Genomic DNA, 26,737 nt, shown 5'->3' with positions numbered 1-26,737 from the left:
ATATTCTCGCTATGCTTTTTTACTTTAAATATAGAGAGAAGGAAATCAGTAATGAGCCATTTTTGACCAGGAAATCACCATTCTTGAATGTTCTATTCAATAAAGTAAAGCAATTGTGAGAAATATGTGGTCATTTTCTTCCTACTTTATATAATGTAATGTGTAGGCAAATTTAAATTCCACTTCCCGTTTGCACAATTTAATTTTCTACCCCTCCAGGCAAATTGTTAATGAAAATATATTGAGAAAATACCACCTGGTTTTCTGAGGAAAATTCTTATGTATTTCCAAAGCAATCACAGAGAGATATATCACCTACCATAGTTACCATGACAACATATTACTTTTGTGTTTTGATTATTCAGGGCAACCAGTTCAAGACTATATCTACAAACCATGACAGATCTACTCTACCATAAAATACATTCACAAATATCCTCATCCTTTCACAAATGTATATTTAACTTTCAGTGTTAGAATAGTTTAATGGAAGATACTGCTGTACAACAAGCAGGGATTAGAGAAACGTGGACTGCTGGGCTCGAAAAGTGCTATTAGATGTAATTGGAGATGCACATTTGCTGGAGGCCATGACCTTTGTTGTGTATTTGGAGATCAACAAAATTACAATTGGCCCAAACAGCCTTTCCCTCTATCTATCATCGTATAGACTCTATAGTCATAACAATGCACCCAGGTGAGTTGATGGATCACTGAGTAATCACATAAGCCCACAGAGATGTTCATGACGGCGTTTCATAGCAACAAGCTAACACCGAGCAAAAATCTCTGTCCTTAAAACAACAAGCCCTTAAAACTCCGCAGTAATTTAATGCCTAACTTCAAAGCTGAGGTTTGGTTAGTGAAGATGGAGACATAGTGGTGGCCAGAAACCATAACACATAGTTTAATGATGGAGTTTTCTTCATCCTACCGCACTACCATATTCTCACGGTGCTCCAGAAACTACAGTAGGAGACACTAGAGAGATATAAGTGACTGAAGACCCTTCACTCAAAAACTCATCAAACGAGTCTGAGCTATTCAAACAGCAGTTAAATCAGCAGTTGTCATTGACTGACTGCCAGCTCAAACATTCAAAGATATGCAGAGGAACAGAACATGGCCACATCCGTAAGCGATGGATAAAACAGAACAAGTATTCTGCATAAATAACTGTATATATATATATATATATATATATGAAGAGTTCAGAAGCAAAAGCCTCTAAGTGCCATTTGAAATTTTCTTCTAAAATTAGCATTTTTATCAGGCTCCGGTGTGTAGGTTCAGTAATTTCAATTTAATGGCAATGAATAGGTTATTTGCATTGCCATTAAAGTGAAAAAACTGAACATACACATAGGAGCCTGAGAAAAATGCTCATTTTAGAAGAAAATTTCAAATGGCACTTAGAGGCTTTTGCTTCTGAACTCTTCATATATATATATATATATATATATATATATACCAGAGAATTTCATCCTCATATACCTTTCATCCTTTTATTCATGAGTGTGAATATGAATTTAAATGGCTACACCCCAGAGGAAGTGGAATCTGTATTGAAGCAACAGAAATTCAACACATCCTGGGAAAATAATGTTAAAATTATAAAAAAGAAAAAGAAAAAAAAAAAGAAAAGAAAAAAAATCACACTTGTTTTTGTTGCTTTTCGACTTAATATGAAAGGAACAAATTTTAATTGTAATTTTTCATCTAGTTTGCTATTTCAATTTCAATTTAATTCAAATTCAAAAACTGACTTGGAACTGAAAAGACATTCTCAAATAAATCAATTGAGAATTCAACTGAGACAAATTTATCAGATGCATATTCAGATATATGTAACCCAAGTTCATTTCACAATATGAAAAGTTGTGAAATAAACTTGGAAACTCACAAAACCTCAACATTTGTACTCAGTCATGTGTTACAAGCAATGCAAAAAACAGAGCCAAAAACCACTTCTCCTGGAGCCAGTGAAACCATCTAACATCTGTAGATTATTCGTTCTCAATGAGACAGCAAGTTCGAGGAAAGAAGTGAACATCTCTGAAGGGCATTAAAACCAGAGTCAAGAATGTGAAAGAAGCCCTAGACAGTGAGAAAACGGAGATCAGAGAGGAAAAGATTTCATGATAAAGTGAAAAGATGTATGAGTGAGAGCGTGACTGACATTAGAGCGCACCGAGGCAGCTCGGCTCTCACCTTGGCTGTCATCAGCCGTCCCCTCAGACGGGTCTAAGACCTCAACACCACTCGGATCCTAATTTACTCTCCCTCTCTCCTCCGGTTCCCTTATTTCTCTTTCCGCCTGTCAGTCAGCAAGCGTTTCCGACGGCAGATTTAAAGCAGGGATCGGTCTAGGAAGACGCAGAGGAAAGTTCAATCAGAGCATCCTCAGCGGAGATTAACAGAGGTGAATAACTTAAAAGTTCAACAACTGTCTTTCTGAAAACCCAGTGGCAATGTCTGGACTTTTTTCCCCTTGAAAAACCCACCAAGCTGAGTTGTATAATAGATCTCTGTATTCACTGCTGATTTTAACCCCCACCCAGCCCATCTAATGACTGGTGCATCCATTTATCTCAATATTCACTCCGTGGCATAAAGGAAGACTGAAGGGGTTAGGCTTACAGGGTTCATTCATGTGTGACTGACGTGCACAGCAGACCCCCGATTCCATTGTGGGCCGGGCTGCAGACGCCTGCAAAGTCCATTAGAGAAAGGGGTGTGCATTGAAATGCTGGGAGAGTATCTCGGAAGGATGAATGGACATGGTGGCCCTCTTGTTTTTGTTTCCGTAACTTCAACTGTGTGTGCCACTAGGCAGTGTTTAAAACAAAGAACACACTGTTTCAGTCTCAAGGTGCAAAAGAGAGGAAGGAGAAGACACAGCAGCACGTACACATTCTTCTGCCGCTGCTGAAAGATGCTTATTACTTCAAACTTAGTCCTGGAAATCCTGCACTTTACATTTCAGTGCACATGTTAGTGTGCAATCATATAGGTAAGTGCAGAGTTAACTGTAACATTTAATATGCACAAGCATGATGGCTATTCAAAATGATCATATTCAAACTTGTTTTGATATATACTCTGTAAAACATCAACTTTTAATTTTTTTTTACATTTAAATAGTTTAATTGGCTGTATGTCATTTCAACACATTTTTAAAGAAATCTTGTCCAGTTGAATTTTTTTGAATAACTAAAAAAAAGAAAAAAAGAAGAAGAAGAAGTTGAGATTGGTTAAATTACCTAAATGGGTTAAAGAATGACTTATTGCCATGACTTGTTGATCACTTGTTGATCAAATGAGGCAATGGCAGATCACTTATTGATCAACCAGTGGGAAATTTCTCAGCAAAAAATACAAATAAATAAACATAAATAAATAAATAAAGCAATAAATAAATAAAAATGATATAAAATAATATAGGCTATAATAATTTTGTTATATTGTATATAATATAATATTGTTATATAGTATAATACAACCCAAATTACGGAAATGTTGGGACGCTTTTTAAATTTTAATAAAATTAAAACTAAAAGACTTTCAAATCACATGAGCCAATATTTTATTCACAATACAACATAGAGAACATAACAAATGTTTAAACGGAGAAATTTTACACTTTTATCCACTAAATGAGCTCATTTCAAATTTGATGCCTGCTACAGGTCTCAAAAAAAGTTGGCACGGGAGCAACAAAAAGAAATTTTGAAAAGATTCAGCTGGGAGAACATCTAGCAACTAATTAAGTTAATTGACATCAGGTCTGTAACATGATTAGCTATAAAAGGGATGTCTTAGAGAGGCAGATTCTCTCAGAAGTACAGATGGGCAGAGGTTCTTCAATCTGTGAAAGAGTGCGTAAAAAGATAGTGAAATACTTTAAAAACAACGGTCCTCAACGTCAAATTGCAAAGGCTTTGCAAATCTCATCATCTACAGTGTATAACCAAAGTTATCAAAAGATTCAGAGAAACTGGAGAAATCTCTGTGCGTAAGGGACAAGGCCGAAGACCTTTGTTGGATGCTCGTGGTCTTCGGGCCCTCAGACGACACTCCATCACTCATCGGCATGATTCTGTCATTGACATTACTAAATGGGCCCAGGAATACTTCCAGAAACCACTGTCGATAAACACAATCCGCCGTGCCATCTGCAGATGCCAACTAAAGCTCTATCATGCAAAAAGGAAGCCATATGTGAACATTGTCCAGAAGTGTCCTGTGGGCCAAGGCTCATTTAAAATGGACTGTTTAGAAAAGTGTTCTATGGTCAGACGAGTTCAAATTTTACATTCTTGTTGGAAATCACAGATGCCGTGTCCTCCGGGCTAAAGAGGAGCGAGACCTTCCAGCGTGTTATCAGCGTTCAGTTCAAAAGCCAGGTTGTATGGGGGTGCATAAGTGCATACGGTATGGGCAGCTTGCATGTTTTGGAAGGCACTATGAATGCTGAAAGGTATATAAAGGTTTTAGAGCAACATATGCTCCCCTCCAGACGACGTGTATTTCAGCAGGACAATGCAAAACCACATACTGCAGCTATTACAACAGCATGGCTTTGTAGTAGAAGAGTCCGGGTGCTGAATTGGCCTGCCTGCAGTCCAGATCTTTCACCTATAGAGAACATTTGGCTCATCATTAAATGAAAAATACGTCAAAGACGACCACGAACTCTTCAGCAGCTGGAAACCTATATCAGGCAATAATGGGACCAAATTCCAAAGCCAAAACTCCAGAAACGCATAACCTCGATGCCCAGACGTCTTCAAACTGTTTTGAAAAGAAGAGGAGATGCTACAACATGGTAAACATGCTCCAATCCCAACTATTTTGAGAACTGTAGCAGGCATCAAATTTGAAATGAGCTCATTTTGTGCATAAAATTGTAAAATTTCTCAGTTTAAACATTTGTTATGTTATCTATGTTCTATTGTAAATTAAATATTGGCTCGTGTGAAATTCTTTTAGTTTTCATTTAAAAAAAACGTCCCAACATTTCCGGAATGCAGGTTGTATGTCATGGCCATTCAAAATGGGGAGGCAAACAAAGTATATTAAATATATTTATAATATAGGCCATTTAATGTTATACATAATGAATTAATTAATTAATTAATATTTTACCATTTTTACCACCTCTGGTACACCCTCAAATAAATAAATAAACAAATAGGCGCATGACACCCCTAATATGCATATTGTAGTGTTACTATATTAACTGCAGTACATTTTTTAAGATTATCTGACTCAAAACCTGGAGTTCGTTGTCAAAAATGGCAAATAAATCCTGTCATGCAGGATTAAACTGAACATTTATACTGGTCTGCATGACCTCCCATCGGTTAGCACTGCAACATCACATCCCTCCACAAAGCATTAATGAGTCATCCGTATCCAACCAGAGAAGGTAAGCCATGGATATTCATAGTGCTGCCTTTCACAGTCAGTCTCGTATAGTGCTTCAAACAGCAGGTTGCAGCCCTGGTCAGACGCTCCAATCATGCCCTGTGAGTATTAGAGCATAGTCTGATTGAGAGACTCTGGGATGTCTATATGGGCTCATCCAGTCCCAGCATGACATGTAATACGGATCAGATAGAGATCGCTCAATGTCTTCTTGTGTCCAATAAGCTCATGCCTGGGTTCAGTCTCCCTCCAAAAACAATCACCTGCATTGTGAAAGCATTTATACTAGTAAAAGATCTCCAATAAATAATCAAATCCTGAAATATTACCCAACGCAATGACCCAGGACCCCTCCATTCCTTCTCTTACCTCTTCCCCATATCACCTACAGTGAAAGAGTGTGTCTACCCAATATCCCCCTTTCTCCACAGCCCTGTTTGAGACAATTTTATCACGATCCCTCCTCATGAGACTGGCATATGGTAGCACCATACTGGCCGTCTGTGATGTGCCCTGCTATTGACACACAAAGTTATTATTGCCTCCTGGGAGCTCTTAAAGCAGCAGCAGTAAACACATCTCCATGCTCTATTAATCTGCTGGTATGATTGCTTGTGTTTGTGCAAAAACCGTAATGCACACGAACACCATACGTGCATATAATTACAGCAATGTGCAGATTTACATATTAAGATGATTAGGGAAGCACAAACCATTTTTCTTTATTTTTTTAGGAACATTTTAATAATACACTGTTCTGTCAATTCAGTTGTTGTGCTAAATCTTAAAGAAAGCCATTGTCAGTTTCTCATGTTAATTTCCTTTGGACATTTAGGAAATTCAAATCAAAAACAGATTTTTATAGTGGCAAAAAAGAAAAACTCTTACATTTTTCCCTATTCAAGACCAAAGCACTACAAAAACAAGCGTGTGCGTGAACCTGCATCCTTAAAATATCAATCTTTTTTCTTGAATTTTTTTTTTTACTTATTCAGCAAGCATGTTTCAATTTGATAAAATGATCAAAAGTGACAGTACAAACATTTACGATGCTACAAAAAAAAAAAAAACGAATTTAAATAAATGCTGTCATAATAGACTTCTTTTAAAAACATTAAAAATTATAATACAAGTACATGGGTGATTAAACGCGTCAACCTACTCACTGAAGCGATGTCTTATTAAGATGCAAACAGATGTATACACACAAATGCTACATTTCTTCAAGATATTCTTAGAAGCATTTTCATCAGAAGTTTGACCAGCAGGTCCTTCCGGTACAGTATCTTGAAGCAAACAAGCAGACTTGACAGTCCTTGTCATTAATTAATTAACACCATTTCCTAACACAAATCTGAAACTGTCTAATGGTTTTTGCAGCCACTTATTTTTAACATTACGACTTCAGAGCAAAACCATTCAGATACAGAGGGAAATATGATCATGGCCATATTACTTAGACCCTGGGTGTATCACCTTTTCCAAGACTTCCATGTATAATCTCTGTGGAGAAAGGGCTATTAGTCCAGAACATTACCCCAACCATCTGTAATGCTAAGCTAACTCATCCGGTAGGCATGAGTCACAGCATACACATTCTCTTTCTTTCTAAATCAAGAATTTTTTTTAATGGAGCTAAACACTTTGGTGATTGATTTGCTGCCGTTGCAATCCTCATGTCTGCTCAGGTCTGACTATCAGACAAGAGATACCTTTTCAGGAGACACTTGGAAAATGACCTCACTGTTTTAGTCTGTTAGAAGAAAGCTGAGGAGGTTGTGCTTTTTTTGTCATTGGGAAGAGAGCAAGAATCCAAGCCATGCTAAATCCTACTTGTCCTCCAGGGCAGACAGGCTTCTCTGATTACCACCGGACCAGGCCAGTGTCTGGCCATTTTGCACAGTTCAATGGTGGATTGGAAAGAAAGCCTTGGATGAGGCAACACAGACACCAAACACAAAGCCACAGAGTCAAGAACATGCCAGAGTGGCTGCTACACGCCTCTGGACCACAAATCGACATTATTTCATCTTTAAAACGTACACTCAGGAGTTTTTTTTCTTAATAAGAAAATACCATACCACTAGGGGTGTGCGATATATATCGTCTGCGATAATATCGTAATTGTTGTTTTAACGATGTGCAATTTGACATTATCGAGCATCTTGCAAAAACCATTCAAACACCTATGGAGTGCATGCATACATTAGCCTAAGTGGTAATGAAGAGGCTGCATGATTCAGTCTATTAAAATGCATTAAGAATGATCACAAGATATGGGGGCAGAAAATGTATATATTTACGTTTCATATAGAGTCACACAAAGAGTGCCGTTTTTTCTTCAAAAATAAGCATGATTACAAATGTGATATTGATTTTATACAACAGTTCAATAAACAATAAGTTAATATTAAGAGACTTACGTTTTAGACACCATACTGCCTGTTTTTGCTCCATTTCGCCAACAAAAAATTATTCCAAACAGCTACAGCACTGTTTGGCGTCTCTGAGCAACATGACGGTGCTCCGTTCCTGAATGAATCAACCGTTTAAATGATTCGGTTCAGTCCCAATGACTCACTTATTACCAGTGACTTATTGCCTTCTGACTTTCGGTTTTTATTTCACATTTAAAGTCTATTTTCATTTTTTAAATAATTTTAAATATCAGTATTCAATGTTCTATGTTTAAAATGTCAAAAAAAATGCATTTGTAACTGGTTTTGAGCACTCCATGTCCCTCTGAGCTGCATTAAATATTGTGTAAATACATCTAAATGCCACTTCAGATGCAACTTCTGCAAAGATTAATTTTGATGATACTGGTTTCATTTGTTTGGTAACAGCCTAAATGTGTATTATCTTAACTGACTGATTAAATGTAACAATTTGACTCAAAATATGTACACTTTTAGAAAAAAAAAAGTGAAAATATGTTTATGAAACGTAAATATATACATTTTCCGCCCCCATATCTTGTGATCATTCTTAATGCATTTTAATAGACTGAATCATGCAGCCTCTTCATTACCACTTAGGCTAATGTATGCGTGCACTCCGTAGGTGTTTGAATGGTTTTTGCAAAATACTGGATAATGTCAAGCGCCCCATATTGAAAGTGCAATGCTGTACCGGGGGGTCTACCGAGCAAGTTTACTGTATGAGAAAATCCATGAAGCTGATGATGGGATGCAAATGTCAAAATGTATTAGTCTATAAATCATGTACTATGGTAAAAGTATTTCGAGGTCATAACATAAATCTTTATTAATCGATAAGCTGCCCTGTAAGCATATTTTGTGTGAAAAGTAATAAAAATCATTGGCGTTTTACTGCCACTTGTGTTCATTTCAGCTGGAAACTGCAGTGAATTGTACTGTATGGTTATACATATTTTTGGAGTTTTGCTAAAACATGTTTTTTTCCAAAGAGCCAAGGTTATAACAAAATAAATAAATAAAAAATGAGTGCACACTTAATGGAACGCTATTCTGCTAATATCAGTATTTGTCCTCAAAGTATGACCTGTCGGTTACAGTATCACATGGTCATTCAGAATTTCTTGCAAGTATCAGGAGTTCACCTGTTTCCCATGGATGGTTCTCATCTTCAGCAGAAGTTCCTTCTGCCCTGTTTACGAAGTGACAGAATGGTCATCTGCTACTTAAGAGTGTCTGAGAGAGTATGATGTCAGAATTCTTAACCACGGTCCCATGGATCCGGAAAGCTGAGTGTCGTTGAGCATCGATGGGCCTGTTTTTAGCAACACAGCAGACTAAATAATGCCATCGGTTGTTGTGAAGAATGAAAAGGAGCTGGCACTGATGCTCTTCAGCTGGCACTGGATCCTATAGCAGAATGTTTCACTCTCTCAGAGAGAAGAAAAGGTCTTCAAGAGACCCTAGCTGTAAATAACACTCAGACACTCCATTTCAAAACTCAATTTCTTCACATTTTCGTCAGAGAAAAACAACTTGATTAAGCTTGGAGGAGTTAGATGCATTACCTGTCCATTTTGATGGCTAATTTTCCTCTCGTCCAAAGAAACAGCCACAGCAAAAAGTGCCGTGGAAGGTGTTTTTCCTCCACATCTTTTTGTCATTAATTGGCTGCCAAGTGCACTTGACTGTGGAAAGATGAAGCTCTCTCTCCATGGACACTGTGTTCAATTCAGGGGAGCTGAGGCCAAATGGGTTTTGTTTGTGCCAGGGCCCAGTGGGGAGCAGCAGGACAGCTGGGTAGTGTGTATTCTGTGTGTTTTCAGTTGCTGTAGCTGGCCGTTAAGTGTCACGCAAGCTCAGCTCACAGCCCTTTTTAGATTCATTTCAGAAGCCAAGACGGGCATGTCATCAAAGAATGAACATTTCATTGTGAATGTTTAGTCTCATACAGTATCTTACAAAAAGCCAAGAGTGTTGTTCATAGAGACTGAAACAAAACAAATCAAACAGCCTGAGAATGGTCAACTGGTCAAGACATTTGAGAAATACAAAAAAACGTTAGCAAAGAAGTTTGTACATATTTGTTTTTAGGGTGAGACTATGTATATATCAAGCGAATTTGAGTTGAGCTTAACCTCTTGGATTCTTTTCGTAAAATATGCCTGCAATGGACTGCAGTCTATAGAACTGACATGTGCTGACTTAGCAGTGGTACACTTAAACTCAAGCTTATTTGCTTATTTCAACAAGGGATCCTCTGTCCAAGCAGACTCCTGTCACTTTTCAGCTTTTAAGGGCAATTATATTCTTGATCCTGCCAACTATGACCATCCCATTAGGGTCAGTTTACAGAAAGAAGCCTTTGGCAGTCAGGGAAGAGGTCTGGACAGATATAAACAGGAGTCATGGAGCCAAAACATCAATTTAACACACTACAACAGGCTATATCCTTCAAACAAATTATGCTATTAAGGCTGCTCAAATGCTCTATAGATGATCAAGCAGTTCTTAACCCTTGAATTTCTTATTTTAGCTAGCCGAATGCACAAATTAATTAACCCTAAACACTGAATATTGTGCTTTGTACTTTTAAAAACTGTTTGGTCTCATTTTCAAAACGACATGCTCTGCATGGCAGACCATGCCTTTTCTGATTCTGCAAAACCTATCATTACCTATCATTGAAATTTTTGTCTAATTCATCACTTGACAAAAAAATGGCATAAAAGTTATTTTTCATATAGCAAACAAATTTTTAAAGCCTGTTATTTTGACTTATATATAGCCTTGTATAAAGAGTCTGGTAATTTGGTATGGTGAATCATGTGACAAGCTTTTCTGAACGATGAATTAAAGATTTAGTTCACATTAAATGATACAAATGATATACAATGACAGTTCATAGTCATCAATGGCTGTCAAGTTCCAAAAGGGAGGAAAAAACCTTGAAAGTGTCATTAGATAGCTGTGTGGGAGGAAAAGACAGAAATTCTATTTGTTGTTATAGAAGAGGCTCTTATGGACTGCTTTCATCATGTTTTTGGTCCTTTTTGGAGCTTGACAGATGTGGAGACGATAAACCAGCCTTGTTTTGCAGGTTTGGAACAACGTGAGTGTGAATAAATGATGACAATTTTTTATTTATGTAGGGATTGGCCCTTTAAGAAGCTTCATTTTCTCACAGCGCTTGAGGTTGATTGTGTGCAGAAATGCAGACTAATTATCTTTAATTTAAAACACAATAAAACCTAACCATCGATTCTCAACATGCTCAGAGAGATGATAAAATAAAAAGACGAAAAGCCATTAACAAAACAGTAGGGCAATGTTTTGCTTGCAAACACAATGAATGCTGCAAACATGATAGCATAATGATACCCACTGCTCTCCTGGCACGAGTTCCTCTCCCATCTATGGAGTGTAACCTGCATTCTTGCCAAGGTAATTCAGGAGCAATTCTGCAATCAAATACCTCAGAAAGCCTCTCTTGGCAAGCCACTCTCCGCAGTGCCTCTGTGTCTCTCCTAGCGCATTGTTTTGCTTGTTATCTTTGGACAGCCATGATGCTTATGGGTTTTCTTTGGTAAGGTTTAGCCACCGACTCATCTCATATATTCTCGTTAAGTTCAGTAAATACTAACAGGAGGACAAAATCGCCATCATATCTAGTAGCACTAAGAATGGAAGCTGGTTAGCCATTATTCACGCCTATTACCCTGAACAGCTTTCCTTGGTTTGCTTATAAAAGTTTACTTTTCAGAGGCGGTAGGAGGACACACACGTAAAAGTAGATCATTGTTTGTGACAGCTCAGAGGCTTATTCAATATTTGCTAGGCTATTCGCTCTCTTCCCTGTATATCACAGCTAAATGAATGCATATAGGCAATGTCCTAGCCTTCCGTTCCTATTGGTAACTGTGAAACGGGTGGACTAGCTCTTACAAATAGGAAAGTAAATCTTGTTGAGGCTTTGTTATTTCTGAAAAAAGTACAAACGAACACTGTATAAAAGATAATCCATATAAATCATGCCAACATCATTGAACTTACCAAGGTTCAAAAACAGGGATGAAATCACTGTCATAGATTACCATGTTTCTATGCAAAAATATAGAGCATTCACAGGATTAAATTGAATTGAGGTAAAACAGTAAATTGGCATGTCTGGCTCATTTGATTTGCAATCAGGTTAGTAAATGTTAAATCAGGGAACTGGTACTGAATCAAATTCTGGCTTGATTTGATATATCGACACAAGCTTTCCATCTACACCATTCAAATGAAAATGTATAAAATTACTTTAACAAATTTATGCACAATATTTAAATACTAATATGTTTTATATTAGTGTGTTAGTGGGGTAGCAGGTTCTCAAGAACTATTTTTTTTTAACTTGACTCTTACACAGTTTAGGAAGATTATAAATGTAGTTTGAAACAGCATAAAAAAAAACAACCAACCATTAAAAAAAACAGTTATAGATGTTAAAACTAAATGCATTACACCATTTCTTGTCTCCCCAACTTACATTTTATTTGGATTTAAAAAACTCACATTGATTATAGTGTCAGGCATGTCTCAAAATATAGAATAAAATATTCACTTGAAAATGAAAATCAACCATTTTATCCCAAAATTTTAAAAAAGGCACACACTAAAACTACTGAAAGGTTACAGTGACTCATAATGATTAAGCAGACAGCTCTCTAATTTCAGGCTAGTGAACTTGACATTTGAACGGAAAGCTCCTGGACCTGAACATCACCACATCCCTCATGATGTCATGCACAAATCAGCAACGTGAGCACAATAATTTATGCCGAACTTCAGAGTAGGTGTGTGTGTTGTTGGTTTGTGGTTGGAAGCATCTCCAACACAGCTGAAACCCTAATGAAATATTTCTGACCATACCCTGGAAGCTTTGAGGGACTCTGTCTTCAGCAGATCTGAAATCAATCCAACACAAAGGAAGCCTCAAAAAAAATTTCCACTTGTTGGTTTGTTAAAATAGTTTAAGCCATGTATCCATAGCGTCACACAGCAACACTCTATCCATAACACAAACTCTGTAATGTAAAGACAACTCTGAGCCTGATTCAACAAGTAACAGCACCACTAATAGAGGGCTTGGTAATCACAACCAGTCCATCTTTGCGTGCAGAGTCCTTGAAGATTTTGAGCTGTCTAAAAAGCTTCATGTCCCTCCTCACCCCTTAATCCCACATCCAGACAGGCTGATTCTAGCCCAGAGAACGACACAGCCTCTGTTCATCCTTCGCCCAGCTTCACTGGATCTGAGCTCACTGCTATGTATAAAGTGTGCAGTGGGAATACCAAACCAATGAAAATCAAGCAGCTTTAAATGTCCATGTGACATTTACACAAAATCGAGTAGTGCCTTTCAACGAATGATAAGCATAAAAATTTGAATAAAACAACTGAAAAATCAACATGAATTTCATAACTTCTTAGTATGTAAGAGCATTTCGGTCACACTTTATTTTAAGCTCCAATTCTTGCTATTAACAAACAATTAACTATGACTTTTGGCTCAATAAATGCCTAATTTGCTGCTTATTAATAGTTTGTAAGGTAGCATTGGGCAGGATTAAGGATGTAGAATATGGTCATGCAGAATAAATACTTTAAAAGTACTAATAAACAGCCATTATGTTAATAATAGACATGCTAAGAAGCAACTAGTTAATAGTGAGAATTGGTCCCTATACTAAAGTGTTACCAGTATTTCTTTCAACAGTGTTATTATTATTAACAAAAAATAAAAATAAAAATAGGTTAAATTAAATAAAATGGCAAAAAACTAACCTAAATAAAATAAAGTCTTCAAAGGAAAACTAAAATAAAAATGGTCACAGATTAATTTTACTTTCCATTTTCAATACATGGTATAATATATAACTGGAAACTTTTACAACTTGCCTGCATTAAGCATAAAAATTGCCACTACAGAGAAATATTGTAACTCTACATTGTGCCAAGAAATTTAACATTTTTAAATCAAACCAGTTAGAATATTAACTTTGGCAGCCTTAAAATACTAAAATTAAAATAAAAGCTAAATCAACTAAAACTAACAATGAGAAGAAAAAAAGAAAACTGGCATAAATTAGAGAGAATTTTTTAAAAATACACCCTGTCTTATAATTCTTAAACATTTCTAATTCATTTTATACCAGAATTTCTTTATTTTTAGAAAGAAAAAAAAATAGAAATCTAAAACTTTAATTGCTTACAGTTTTGTTATTACCAAGATTTTCAGTGTTGCCTCAGACCTTTGGACCCCACTGTACAGTATAAGCAACTAGAATGTCACTAAACCCACAGTACACCATTGAAATTTGTCCATAAGAGCCTTCACACTGAGTCTTTAATATGTGTGGTTCTCTGTTTTCATTTTAAACTACATCTAGGTACAGACTTACTGACCTTTACTGCATAGCCTTCTCTATAACACCAAATGCCAACAATGCCACTTTATTGTTTAAACAGAATACCAAAGAATCGCAATGTGTTTCTCTACCCTATCATTTGGTTTCTCACTCTCTCTTTCCCTCCTCTGGGACCAGAAAAAGCGATAAGAGAGCAGCAGTCTCTTTGTTTGTAGTAGATTTTTATTTACAGGACATGCATAAGACCAGGATTCAATCTCACTCCTGAGCATGCCTGGAATCCTTATGAGAGCTCAAGCCATCTCCCTTCTGTCATCTCTCTCCTCATCTATCCTCACTTCCCACTATGCACCATTCCTTCAGAGATTGACCCACATCTTCACAGTGCCACTGTGTAATCACCATGGAGTGAGTGTCAGTCTTCCTGTGATTTACAGTCAGCATTATACACCAAACACACTCAGAGCTTTCAAAATATTCCCTCCGAGATGTTGCATGCATTACTGATCAGAGGGGTTTTTAATCTTATTATCCAGGTCAAGAGGGGGGAGAAATTAGCAGAATCCTGGCCAAATCCAACAAGAGTACATGAAATGTATGAAGACACAGTACTGCTTAATTTTAGATGGGCATAGATCAATACTTCATATGGGCTTTTGGGAATTTTTTTTTTCTGCCTGGTTAAATTTCACAAGAAAATGGGTAATGAAAACTAAATAAATATTTGATGAAGCATCTTATTGCTTTGTTGTGGAAATGACATAAACAGAGCGATTTCACAAGGTTGAAAATCTATTAATTTCTGGATTATCAGAAAGCTTTTAAATTGAACATACACTATTTGACAGAAAATTTTATGATTGTATCAAATTGTAAGGGAGAAAAAAAAATGTGGGTATCTAATCCTCATCCCCTCTGCCCAAAATGCAATTCAAATACAGTGTCCCACCTAGTAAAGTAATAAAATGTACCTTTTCAGATGGGAATAAAGTTCATCAGTCCTCGTCTTCTGTATTGTCAGAAGGTTGCTGCTGATCTGCTGGTGGTTCCCCTGAGAACTGAGACAGATGTCGGTGGGGACACCTGCTTGAGTATAAACCCAGTCCCCTCAACAGCTTTAGGCCCACAGGATCAGACGCCTGCCCCAAAAATAGAGCTCATCCCATCTGCAGTTTGGGACCAAATATTTGTAAAATGTCTTTGTGTTTTCAATGAAATGTGTGAAGTCATTTAAAAATGAGAAATTGCTTTGTATCCTTATCCATACCAGAAGTAACATACTGTAATCAATCAGAAAATCCTGGAAATCCAAAAAATCTAGAGGCGAGAATCAATCAGAATGGTTAATTCACAAGATTAAGAACCAGCAGTAAATTGTGGTGAATTCTGCATTAGTCTGGATGAAGAGTTTAAACAAATCCAAGGGGCTTACAGTATCTTACCAATGGTTTATTTTCGGGGGTTGTAGGGGGTGGGTGTGGAAGCTTCATTCTCAAGACACCAAGCCATCTGTTTGCTCGTTTCCTGGTGGGTCCATATCTAGACCAGAGTGATTGACTGACAGCTCTGTAATCCAAACCCTCTTGTTCCGCTTGTGAGGTCCACATATAAACCTATAATTTCAGGAAGATACAGTATCTCATTTAGCTTAGCATAGGGCAAATCAACAAAGATATCCATGGATTTCAACCATTTATGGAAATAGATGGCTGCACATTTTAGGGCATAAGGAAACAAGAATGTAAAGTGTATTAGACTGCCTGTTTCTTATTAGACCTTCATGAAGATGTATTGCATTGATGTATTATTTCACACCATGATAACCTTAACCTTTAAGAGTTACACAGATAACACGGTTTGCCATACGCATTTTCATTTAGTGGCAAATACTCACATTTGACATTTTAGTAATGACTGTGCAGTTGAGGCCAAAATAAATGTATTCATTTAAATTCTCGGCAATTCACTTCTAATTAAAATTGTCCTCGCTGCACTCTCCTCTATGATCTTTATGAAAGTATATGCTCTTTTTTTTTCTCTCTCTTCCTGTCTGTTCGGGTCATCAACAGATTGGTGCTGTACTGTCTGACAAATGAGTTAATCCGATGAACTGAAAGGAACCTTTATGAACGACATGAACAGGAAAAGCATCTGGTTGATATACAAGTAGCAACTTGGCTGTTGTAAAACATATGCTTACTGTAATTGAGCTTTAATAGACAATCTGACAACAAATAAAAAATGTAAATGTCCACACGAGTGATATTTAGGCCATTAAGTTATTCTGGAAAGTTTTTAAGCCCCAGTGTGTTGTTCTATGGGGTTGTGTCCTGCTCTGGATTCAGATCATATTTAGAGGGCAGCCATTTTGCAATCTGCCACGACAGATGGCTGTTTGTAAAAATAAATAACCTGTCCCCTTCCCTACACATGTTTCGAGACCGATCCAAGATGAAACGGCCAAATCAAACTCTTGCACAATTTATGACATCCCCCCAAGGCGAATGACAATTTAACATGGAGGTCTTGTAGACCCTTTCTGACATTTCTGTCTGAGATCATCCAGAATTACACAAGAGACAACCCTCCCTTATTACACACAGAACAATCACATAGAGGTTTCTTTGTACTTCTTTGTAATTATTGACTTACTTTTTTATTACTTAGGTTCCTACTTTTTTCTATAGCTCAGTTGGTAGAGCATGGAGCAAACAGTGGCAATATTCGATTCCCAGGGAACCTTTGGAGTAATGAAATGTATATCCCAAATACATTTGGATAAAAGAGTCTGCCAAATCCATAATCATAACAAAAACATATCTGGCAAATATTGTACTTAGCAAAGCATCCATCATGAACACAAAAGAAACATCGGGAAAAAAATGTCAGCTTTTCAATTATCTCACCAAACTTTACCAAGAGATACATCACTGCCAGAGTTGGAGGAAATATCTGTTACACCAATATTCAAAGCATCTCAGTTTCCCCAGGCTATACTCTTGATGTGGGGTAAGAGGCTTTGGTTTATTTTCTGAGTAAACTATCCCATTTTTTTTTTTTTTTTCAAAAACCGTTCTGAAACAAATGCCCATCAGAAGATCAAAGCTTTCCATGAGCAATGGCAACAATGTTTTACCATTAGTCACATAAATACAAAGCCTTTATGGATCATATTCCTTGTTTTATCCTAGTACTGAATAGAATATCAACCATGAAAACTTTTTAAATGAACAGATTTTTAGCCACGGGCGAAGGTAACCTCATAATAATCCTTATTCTGTCATGCTTTCATTACCAGCAATTACATGACGGTAACATTCTATTATGTATTTGTTTTCCAATCCCCTGTATCAGCACTAAAATCAAGTCTATTTACTCAAAGCCTTGCCAGCCTATCTTGACTCTGAGGAGTAACACAGAATTCTAATAAACTGCTATCACTGAACCACAGAGGAAGGTTCTTATCTGAAGGGGCCCAGCTTGTATTACCGTCAAGGGTTATTTTTTACCCACCCTGCAAAAAGGACCATATTTCTGTCTTTGTTCAAATGCACCCATCCAAAACTCATAAAGCATCTCTCCTTTGGCCAGTGCATGGCATTTTTCTTATCCTTTCTGAGATTTTATATTTGGTTGCCAAGGGAACAGAAGACACAAGCTCTAGAGGTTCTAGACATCTGTATGATATGAGGTTGAAGCAGGCAAATGCACATGTGCCCACAGTCCTTTAGCTTATTTATGGCAATAAGGCCAAATTTTGCACCTGTATAGATGCAAGACAGCCACAAACCGGAGATGAAATTAGGTCAAATTGGTCTGAATAGGAGCCTGTGCTCTATAATGTTGGACAGAGTGTCAGCGTGATATGGAAAAATCAGGAGTGACAGCTGCAATGAGCAGGGCCTATCTCCCAAACTCATGAAAATGAATGAGCCACTGAAATGTGTTTATCTGGAGACTAGGGTAAGACTAAACTGATTGAGGATCATTAAGGCCTGAGAGCGGATAGACGGGTGGAGATTCACACTATAGTCCACTGGGAATCATATTCCTGGCTTCTCTCACCCCTGATTGTCCCATTGTAATCACAGCATGAAAGGAAATTCAATCCAGTTCAATTTCAGCTTTTCATTGAGAAATGTCATTAAATGAATGTGTAACAGAGGGCAGCCTGGTCTAATTCAAAATTAGCTGTAACATTTTGTCTCACTGAATTGTTTTCATTGATTCAGATTAAGGCCATTGCTTCTTTTTTCTGATTCAAGCCAAGTCAGTTCAGGCCTCCTTCTGTATTAGATTATCAGCGTTCTATTGTTCGTGACACTCAGAGAGTTTTTAATCACTTTTCCTGCTGAGGTCATATGTCATTTAGACATCTCTAAATTGTGCTAACATACTTATAGGAGAATGTTATTGAATACGACCCAATAATACAAGGTTATAATCACTGTATTCAAGTATATTGCTTATGATACTGACTGATAGCATTTAAATGAACACATAACTATTAGAAATAAATGTTTGGTTTAGCCATTTGTTTTCACTTTTCTATCTAATGTTTCAAAAAAAAAACTTGAATTTACCAAAGTAGCATTTATTTGCTGAAAAAGACAGTAAAACAGTAATATTGTGAAATATTACAATTAAACCTGTTTTCTTATCTCTTTTTATGTCATTTATTCATGTGATGATTAAGCTGAATTTTCAGCAGTCAACACTCCAGTCTTCAGAAATCATTATACACTCATTTAGTGTTTAGTAAACAGTTGTTATTATTATGAATGTTGAAAACAGTTGTCCTGCATAATATTTGTGTGGAAACTGTCATAAATTATTTATTCTTTGATGAATAGTAAGTTTGAATTTTGCAACACTGCAAATGTCCTTACTGTCAATTTTGATTAATGCAATGCGTCCTACCTGAATAAAAGTAGGACTTTGCGTTACAATAAAATATTGAGGGTGTTTCTGTCTTTCAATCTCTTGCTTTGTTGCTATGGCATCTACTGAGCAATAACAATTCCATCTGTGTACTTTTCCTCTCCTTCATCTTTCAACAAGTCATGCCCAGTAGCCAATGCAGAGGCTGTCCTGAACTGAAGGGAAATTCAGCTATTAAAAAGCTATTAAAACACACACACACACACACACACACGAATGAACCCTATCTAGTGAAGCCTCCTCTCTAGTTTAGAGGGAAGTTTAATTCATTGCAGGGGGAAAAAAAAAGTGTTGCTTAGTTATTATGATTAATAACCACTTTTTTTGAACCACTAATTTACTTATCATCATATAATTTCAAGCAATTTAGCAATTCAGGCGGGTTTTCGCAGTTTTCCCCTTCGCATTTATAGCATGATTATATGATCTCAATGAGAATGCAATAATGTTAAATGAGGCAAAAGATATTTACACACTCTGTGATCATATATTTTGTGACATTTCTATTGTGGTATTGCATATTTTCTCATCCAAATGGTTTTGAAGTGGCAGTGACTCTCTTTGCTCCTAAGAAAAAAACCTGGTAGGACTGCCAGATACATGTATATGATGACATGAACTAGATATGAACTAGACAAAGTCTTTTGCTCACAGTTCTTAACCACAGCATCTGTGAAACCTCAGGAAGCACATCAGTAGATATCATCGTAACTCAAGGGCCACCATCTGTTGTGAAAGGAAAGATGTTGTGTACTTGGGCAATACTGACTACATTGCCAAAAATAAGAAATAGTTTCCACAGCACTGATAAATGTCTGTTCTGAGCAACATTATATGTCTACACAGTCATCATACATCTTATTTAGGCCTATCAGCCAATTTGATGGCTAAATGACTATGAAGATGCAGTTTGAGCAATTGTCTGTGATTTCTTTCACTTAGGGGAGTATCTACTGTATAAAATGAGTATGAATAATCCTTTAACATCTTACTCCTACTTTTTGCACTACATTTTTGAGGTAACCTGGTTTCCTCATCAGCAGACAAGCTTACCGTGCTGTTGAGAACACACTACAAGAACATCCCTCAGTGAACTCTGCAGACCTGGAGGAAGTACCCTTACCCTGGGGAGACCTCCTGAAATTTCCTTTTAGAGATCAGGCTGAATAAAGCTCCCTCTCGCGCCTGTGCTCAAAGAAAATCCCTAAAACCTTTCCCATATATATATTTTTTTGTGGATGCACAATCCACATGTAATAAATCATCTCTCATCTTTCACCACAAGATCCATTCCTCTATTTAGTAGCATTACACAAGCTGATTTGAAACTAGTTTACATTACAGTGTTCATGCTACTGGATAATTACTGATTACCAGAATCACTGATTATTGAAGTATTTTGATTAACACTAATGGCAAATAATATGTAATTACTTAGCATTACTGAGGATTTAAAAAAAAAAATGCATTACTGTTTAAAAGTTTGGGGGTCAATATAATTAATTTAAAATAAATTAATACTCTGTTCCACAAGGAAGCATTAAATTTATATAGCTAAAAAAGACATGTATAATGTTACAAAAGAATTATATTTCAAAAACTTTTGTTTCTGTTCTTTGGCTACAAGTTAAATGTTATAAAAGCAGAGTAAACTTAAAAGCCCAGCATATTAAAAAAATCTGTTTGACCTTAACACAAGATGACACTCCTCAGGATGAACATGTGTACCGGTTTATTGGATTACTTGTACTCAACAGCATAAAAAATAGCTTTCAAAACAAAATGTCTTCCAATAATGCTCTAAATTCCACTTTAAAAGGATAGTTCACCCAAAAATGAAAATTCTGTCATTAATCACTACCTTCCCGGGCCTTGAATGTGGTAGTCCCGTTGCTCTCTATGCAGGGTCAGAAAGCTCTCGGATTTCATCAAAAATATCTTAATTTGTGTTCCGAATATGAACGAAGGTCTTGGTTTGGAATGACATGAGGGTGAGTAATTAATGACAGAATTTTCATTTTTGGGTGAACTATCACATTAACAGCCCTGACTGAGTTACTACATGTACCCACTAATCAGTTTATTATTATCCTTCTTGTTGTGTAAATTCTGTTGGTCATAAAAGTATCCATGTCTAAAATCCTGTACGTGAGATTTCAGGAATACTGCCCCAAAAAAAAGAGACATCCTTTTAAATAGAGTCTAATAAAAGATATTTAATCTCACAAATCAGTAATGGTAAACAGACAGCTGCTTCGCTCATTCATATTGCCAATTCTTCCAGCATACCTCATTCACCTCGGCAGTCCCGTCTCTTGATGGAAGAGGAAGTGAGCTTAAATTGTCAGATGTTTCAGCTCCTCCATTATGGATAGCAAGCTGAACTTTTCAAAAGTTTTTCACATCTGTTTCATCCATTATATGATCATGTGAACACTTGAAATTTGACTGGAGATGGTATTATAGAGGCGGATGATTCGCAATGAGAGAAGATCTGCAAGAATCAGTTGGACTGTTTTTGCATATCAGGTTTGAATTTAGTCTGAGTCAAGCTTACGAGTTAGGCTTGTCTGTTTAAAGAGATTTAAAGAAAATACTTTTTTCAGCTTATCTGAGGCATGCTGTTCATTACCACCAGCAATTATTTTCAGCTCATTGCTTATAAATTAGTGTGACTCATTAACATAAGTGGACAGCACTTTGAATAAACATAAAAATAGAAACATGCAACTATCATACAATTTTGAAATTTTGATCATAAGAATTAAATGTGATGAGCATGAGGCTAGTGTATAAATATTGCTTACCCAACTATTTTTTTGCTCTGTATTCATTCACAAATACCAGGAAGGCTACTTAATGTCTTATCGCAGATGTAAAAAATGAAAGACAATTTTACAGCTGAGAGATTGAAGGATGTAATAATGTACACAACTTTTAAAATCTGAACAGATTTTGGAAATATACTTTTATTGGATATTTTAGTACTGGATATAAATACAAGTTGTTTTGAGTTTATAAATGGATGACCTTGATAGCCGAAATTAAGTAAAAGCAAAAATTATTGAAAGACAGCTGACATAGGACAGACAGTCCGAGTTCGTTTGCGGTAATTGATAGTCCATTGTGAAGTGGCACCATTTCTCTGAGGTGACTGACTGGGTCCGGAGTCAGATGATGATAAAATCTGTGTGGACTGTGAGGCGTGAGGTTAGCTGCACTTTCCTGAGGGTCTTAAAAGGGCAATCAGGAGCTGAAAGTGGAGGGGCTGATCTCTCGGGAGCTCCAATTTCCACATGTACACAGTGCCTCTATTGAACCCAACTATCCACCAAAGCACCACAAGCTCCCGGCGAGGCAGCAAAGCACTAAAGTAAGATGAATAGCAGTGTTTCAGAGAAAATGATCATTTAAGCGTGTTCAACTTGGACATTTTTAGGATCTGAAATTTATGGAAAAGTTTGACTGGGAAGTGGGAACTATAGGCCAAAGTGAAAGTAATACATCAGAAAAAGTGGTTTGAGTGTCTGTTCAAAACTCTCCCTTTGGACAGATTATGTAACGGTTTCAGGTTTTTTTTTTTTAAAGTTAACTTTTCACAATATCATTTACAGAGCTAAATTCATAAGTTTTACAACGTGTATTCAAAAATATATCAGATGGCAGATAATTTGGTAACATTTTACATTGGTCACACACTGGAGACGCACACAAGGGTAAGTAAGGTAACAGCTTCTTTATTAACCAAACTGAAGGCAACATCAAAAGGTAAGTGCAATAACTCAGTTCAATGAAGCTCAATAAACTGAGGAATTAAGCATCCTTATCTTTGCCTCTTAGTGGAACCAACTGGAGGAAGACATCCATGGCACCACAGCGACCCAGCAGGTAAGTGACAAGACAGATGAAGCGCTTGTAACCTCAAGACCAGACAATGAGCGTACGGACTGAGTGCATTTTATAGGGAGCTTGATTGGCAGCAACAGGTGAGGAGGATTCCCTGATAGAGGTCAGGTGTGAGTGATTAATGACGGAGTGCAGGTGAGTGGCGAGAGGGATGCTGGGAAGTGCAGTGCAGTTTAACTGGTGCCCTTGACAACATTATTCAGGTGACATAATTTGTTAATACAATTAATGTCAACACCAACAAGGATTTTTTATGTTTTTGTCTCCTATGCTCGCCAAGGCTGCATGTATTTGATTAAAAATACAGTAAAATTATAATATAGTGAAATAATATTACAGTTTTAAATAACTGTTTTCTATTTGAATATATATATTAAATTGATTCCTGTGATGACAAAGCAGTCCAGTCTTCATTGTCACACGAACCTTCCAAAATCATTCTAAAATGCTGATTTGGTCCTCAAAGAAGATGAGTTGTGATGATTAATATTTTTGTTGAAACTGTATGATGAATAGAAATTCAAAAGAAGTTGTTACATATCATGGTAAAAAATGGTGGAATCTCACGTACAGGATTTTAGACATGGATACTTTTATGACCAACACAATTTACACAACAAGAAGGATAATAATAAACTGATTAGTGGGTACATGTAGCAACTCAGTCAGGGCTGTTAATGTGATAGTTCACCCAAAAAATGAAAATTCTGTCATTAATTACTCACCCTCATGTCATTCCAAACCAAGACCTTCGTTCATATTCGGAACACAAATTAAGATATTTTTGATGAAATCCGAGAGCTTTCTGACCCTGCATAGAGAGCAACGGGACTACCACATTCAAGGCCCGGAAAGGTAGTGATTAATGACAGAATTTTTTGGGTGAACTATCCTTTTAAAGTGGAATTTAGAGAGTTATTGTAAGACATTTTGTTTTGAAAGCTATTTTTTATGCTGTTGAGTACAAGTAATCCAATAAACCGGTACACATGTTCATCCTGAGGAGTGTCATCTTGTGTTAAGGTCAAACAGATTTTTTAAGTTTACTCTGCTTTTAGTACAGAGATAACATTTAACTTCTAGCCAAAGAACAGAAACGAAAACCATCTCAAATGGGCTTTCAAACTCTGCAAGGGTTCTTTTTAAATAATGGTCAATAAAGATAATTACGCCTAGAGCCACATCTGCTTCAGATAAATGTTTGCAGCTTCTGTTATCAACAGCCATAATGTGCTTGGGAGAGATTTTTAATCACTGGGAGATGTTATGGCTCTTGTCCTGTCATGGCTCCTGTTAAACGATGGAAAAGGAAGTGAGTTTAAGTGCTTAAATTCTCAAAGATGTGCGCTTCCAAAACAGATCAAGGGTCAAAGGATACTCAAACCAGATGGTGTTTCTCATACTTCGCAGGTAGAAAATAATAGCTGCCTCTGTCTGAATAAGTTACAATTAAAGTCCTTATGTCTTGGGGATTGTAAAAGTACATTTTTGGAAATTTGCTGAAATGTACAATATGGACATATTAAAATGAGTGCTGTCAAACGATTAATCGCATCCAAAATAAAAGTTTGTGTTTACATAATATATGTATGTGCATAGTGTATATTTATCATGTATATATAAATACACACACATACAGTATATATTTTTAAAATATTTACATGTATATACATTTATATTCTTATATTTTATATAATATATAAATATTTAACATATAAACAACATTTTTCTTAAACGTATACATGCATACTGCTGTTAAAATATTAATAATGCACATTTCAGTGCAAATATAGCATGTAATGTACATGTGCTAGTATCCCTTTATGCACAAAAGAGATGATACTGTTATCTGTGATCCTGAAAGGCATCCTCAAAATACAATAAGTAGCAATTAAAATTAAATGGAGGTCTACTACTTATAATTATAGCAAATGTATTATTATATTTATATATAGTGGACATCCATTTCATTTTTCCTTGAGTTAGCAAGGAGTGGCACCGCTTACCTCACTCTCCCCAATATATTAATCTTAGAGAAAAAAAAATCTGCATCTTACAGTGATTTATTCATTAGGATAACTTAATCCAGTCATTTGAGTCTTGGCACAGAGAAGAGAACTCCAGACGTTAACGAAACAAAGCTAAATGGCCCATAATTGGGCAGAGGTACAGTACTTCAAGTGAAAATCATCCCTGAGCACACGCACAGCTGGACCTCTCACAAATGTTCTCACTCCAGGCGTGACTCCTACGTGAGTGCGCCGCAGAGCCTGTAAGAATAGAGGCCGGATCGAGGCGTTTCTGCGTAATTATGTATTGAACTAGCCGTGGGGAATGACCCAGTTTCATTGTAATTGCCAGCAACATTCTGCGTGTCCATGGATGACATCTCTTCCCTGTCAACCCACATCTCTAACAGCTCAACAAAGATTCTCTATAATTGTTTGTTCTGGGTTGGAGGATTTTTACAAATGTGAAGACTCATGGCAAACAAGTGACAGAACCAAAACGCAAGCAACCAAGCACAAGTCATGTGTCTAAGGACCATCACGGTTGACATCATCATTGAAGCCCTCCTCTAGTGTAAATGAAACACATGCTATTGATTGAGTGAACAGTGATTTCAATGAAAGTTGAAGACAGATTAATGATATCAGTGTGCAGAAGAGCCAAGCTGAGAGCACATACAGTGCAGGTTGTAGTGCACAGCATATGGACACTTTCACACTCATGATGGTGGGAGATTGAGTTTGGGCTGGAAGTGGCAAATCAATCCTGTCTCTTTGAATCCAAGTCAACTAATTCATTCATGCTGATAACAAATTATTAGATCTACTGCAAAGACTTAACAAGAAGTATATGGTTTGTTTTTAAATGTATAGTTTATACATGCATATAAGAGTATATAATGGTATTTAAAAAAATATCTCCAACATCATGAAAATAATCTGCACGTCGATCCTTCAGTGGTTCAACAGTATTGCACATAATGATTTTAGCATTGAAAAAGAACTGTAAACACTAGTGTTCACTGGAAAAAAAAAATTAAATGTTCCAGTAAATGCATTACACGCCACAGAAACGAAAATCAAAACAAGATTATAATGACTCATTTATACAGAAGAATCCTGCAACATACAGGTCAATACTATGATAATTAGAACCAGGTTTCCCTTACTTTTTTTGTCTTGCCTGTCTCTTCTGTTTTAGCTAATGTAATTAGCATATGTCACTGTTAATGTTCTGAAGATCTTGCCGTCCTCTGCTATAACAGTCATGGCATTCAATTACAATAATATGAGGCACACTGTGATGTTATCTTAGGGCAGTGTTGTAGTCCAGAATAGCTGACCAGAAGAGGGAGGGTCGAGTCTAAATCAGTGACAATGACTTGACCTCAAATGAGCTGACTACAACGTTGCCTAAATGAAAGTTCATCCAAAAATGAACATTTTCATGTACATAGGCTCCTGTTATTAGAAACCCATCTCGTTCTTTGTGGGTACACAATAAATGTAGACTGATTTCTCATACAAAGTTTTCATATGGCTTCAGAAGCCTTGGAATATGGCACACAAGTCCAGCTGATTATTTTAATGATAATTATGG

The 26,737-nt window shown here is 36.6% G+C and overlaps 1 protein-coding gene across 7 annotated transcripts in view; it reads right to left on the bottom strand.

Annotated features, from left to right (window-relative positions):
* tncb (tenascin Cb) overlaps nucleotides 1-15,278 on the bottom strand; it is a 64,797-nt gene extending 49,519 nt beyond the window's left edge. For 5 of the 7 annotated variants that reach the window (XM_058775204.1, XM_058775201.1, XM_058775207.1 and 2 more), the window contains exon 1: nucleotides 7,854-7,958. The gene's annotated coding sequence lies outside the window, so the exon portion shown is untranslated. Of the gene's footprint in view, nucleotides 1-7,853; nucleotides 7,990-15,252 lie in introns of those variants that run through there. The other 2 variants (XM_058775202.1, XM_058775205.1) reach the window with 2 other exon arrangements.
* Between the last annotated feature and the right edge of the window lie 11,459 nt (nucleotides 15,279-26,737).

The sequence above is a fragment of the Onychostoma macrolepis genome, chromosome 05 (assembly GCF_012432095.1).
Source record: "Onychostoma macrolepis isolate SWU-2019 chromosome 05, ASM1243209v1, whole genome shotgun sequence".
Classification (NCBI taxonomy): Eukaryota; Metazoa; Chordata; class Actinopteri; order Cypriniformes; family Cyprinidae; genus Onychostoma; species Onychostoma macrolepis.
The sequence above is the reverse complement of the archived record's forward strand: the minus strand, read 5'-3'. Positions and strand labels throughout refer to the sequence as shown.